Source organism: Octopus bimaculoides, chromosome 27 (assembly GCF_046866305.1).
Source record: "Octopus bimaculoides isolate indiv1 chromosome 27, ASM4686630v1, whole genome shotgun sequence".
Classification (NCBI taxonomy): Eukaryota; Metazoa; Mollusca; class Cephalopoda; order Octopoda; family Octopodidae; genus Octopus; species Octopus bimaculoides.
In genome coordinates this window covers 25,473,510-25,476,009 of record NC_142954.1, presented here as the reverse complement: position 1 = coordinate 25,476,009, position 2,500 = coordinate 25,473,510, and the positions used below count along the sequence as shown (strand labels likewise).

The following is a 2,500-nucleotide window of genomic DNA, read 5'->3' as shown; positions in this document are numbered from 1 at the left end:
ATTTTCGGTGAAAATTTTGATAGAAAGTTCTGCAAAGTGCAAACCTAACTGTCTTGATGGAGTTGTTTGGGAGATAATAAAGCAGCGAAATTACCAGAGTCACAGAGGGCAGCTGCCCTGAAGTTCTATATTTCTTCGAAAATCAGTGAAAAAGAGAATATTTACAGTTAAATGCTTCGAAATTATAACTTCACTAACCTAGATCATAACTTGACATTTATACCAATAGTTATTGGTACACTGGCTTGTTTAAGTAGACGTCTTCAAACACTGAAGTATTCATGTTAAGTCACCAGGTGATACTAACTAAATAACTAACACCAGCTGATACACGCTCGACCAGGAAAGTAGTCAAAATATGCGACGCCCTTATAAAGTTCAGAGGGTCAAACTTGCCGCATTTGTTATCCAAACTCGAGCGATAGAGTTTGTTTATCTTTGTTGGAATCTAGTTTAAACTTAAGCATTTATACATACGTATATAGATACACAAATACATAGGCACAGATATATGTTAATGTAAAATACACATATATGCATGCACATATATAAATATGCATACTTGCTCATGCACATCCTAAACATAAATACACTGACAAACATAAGTTTTACACCGTAGCGTTTTAAAAGTAAGAGAAACATTATATAACTTATTCCTAGATGTGGAACGATGGGTGATAACGGGTGGCACGCTTCTAATCACTGATTACTCTTATTATTTAATCGCGGAATTGCAACGAAATAGCGAGACTAGGGCCTGTTGTTGTTTTTGAACCAGGACAGTCCTGAGAATGGAGGCTAGGATTAATACCATTCCAGTCTCGACGGTCTCAGTTGTGGTCCACCTTAGACAATATTTTTAGAGCGTGAAGGCGGCGAGCTGGTAGAAACGTGAGCACGCCGGGCGAAATGCCTAGCGGTATTTCGTCTGTCTTTACGTTCTGAGTTCAAATTCCGCAGAGGTCGTCTTTGCCTTTCATCCTTTCGGGGTCGATCAAGTAAGTACCAGTTGCGTGCTGGGGTTCGATTTAATCGATCAGCCTCCTCCCCAAAAATTTCAGGACTTATGCCTAGAATAGAAACGAATATTTCTAGGGAGGTGATGTGGAAATTGATGGACAGGTGACATCTATTTCATGATATATTGTAGCTGCTTAGGCGTTCGTACATACCCTGATTGGAAAAATTCGGACTATGGCTTCTAGAATTATTACAAGGAACTCAAGTTAATAATAGGAAATTTGAAAATTACGTCAGTGTCTTTGAATGCCTGTTAGAGACAAAAAACTGAGATATGTATACAAACACATCCATACATATGCGAAAAGTGAGAGAACAAGAGGCAGGATGAGGAGGAGACAGAGAATTGACAAATAGAAGGTAAGATCGCAATACATGTGAGACAGATCGAGACACAGACGCACACATACTCACACACGTATATATATACACACACAAATAGTAAAAGACAGGAAAAAGAAGGAGATTTAGGGAAGCCCTCCTCCCTCACTCTGATGTGTCGACAAACGCGATTTAGGATGTTGGGGTTGCAGAGAAAGCAGTATTTAGAGTGTACAGTTTTGTATGTGCAAGTGTGAGTGTGTAATATTATAGAAAGAGCAGAATAGCGATGATGGAAGCAGATTTGACAATCCAAGAACGATGGAATCGGTTTCATATATGAGCAACAATAGATTAGGAATAGCACCAATGATAATACAGGCCTCATATGTTGATTATAAGGAGTTCATTGAACAGAGACGGGCTGGTACTATAAATGCAATCGCAGCGCGCGTATGCTTAAAATAAAAAATTACTAAACAACTTTAATAATTTCATTTGATCAAAATTGGACAATAACACAGTGCAGATTGGAACGGGTTTTATATATACTTATAAATGCATATATACATAAATGTATACGACAGACACACGCACCACATTATATATATGTGTATGTGCATGTATGAATATATGTTGTAAATAATGAATACGTGAGGTTAAATATATATGCAGATATAAGCGTATGTAAAAATATATATTTATAAATGTATGCATAATTATTCAATATATACATCTATATTATATGTGCATAAATATATAAGTTAATATACACACACATGCATCTATGTACATACATCAATATGTGTACGTTTACCAGAGTTTCTTCAGGCACTTCCTTCCTTTACAACGCAGCATAACCATGTGACGTGACGTTCACACAGGAAGAAACAGTGTTACACCGACATACACAAACACAAACACGTATAGACTTATTCACATATTTTACTCCCATAATTACTGACACGAATAAAATTAAAATGCAAATTATTATATTAACGTTCCAAGATACATCAAAGAATTGCAGTTTATGTATATTTCAATAAAACGGTAAGAAAGTGTAGAGGTATACTCTTTGTTCCTGCTTCATTATGCATAATCTTCAATAATATATCCATAGTTTATATAAAAAGACACAATGCGGGGGCAAGCCAAGTGC

The 2,500-nt window shown here is 36.3% G+C and overlaps 1 protein-coding gene across 2 annotated transcripts in view; it reads right to left on the bottom strand.

The window, feature by feature from the left end:
* LOC106871242 (polypeptide N-acetylgalactosaminyltransferase 5) overlaps positions 1-2,500 on the bottom strand; it is a 598,066-nt gene that overhangs the window by 520,048 nt on the left and 75,518 nt on the right. The window lies entirely within an intron of this gene.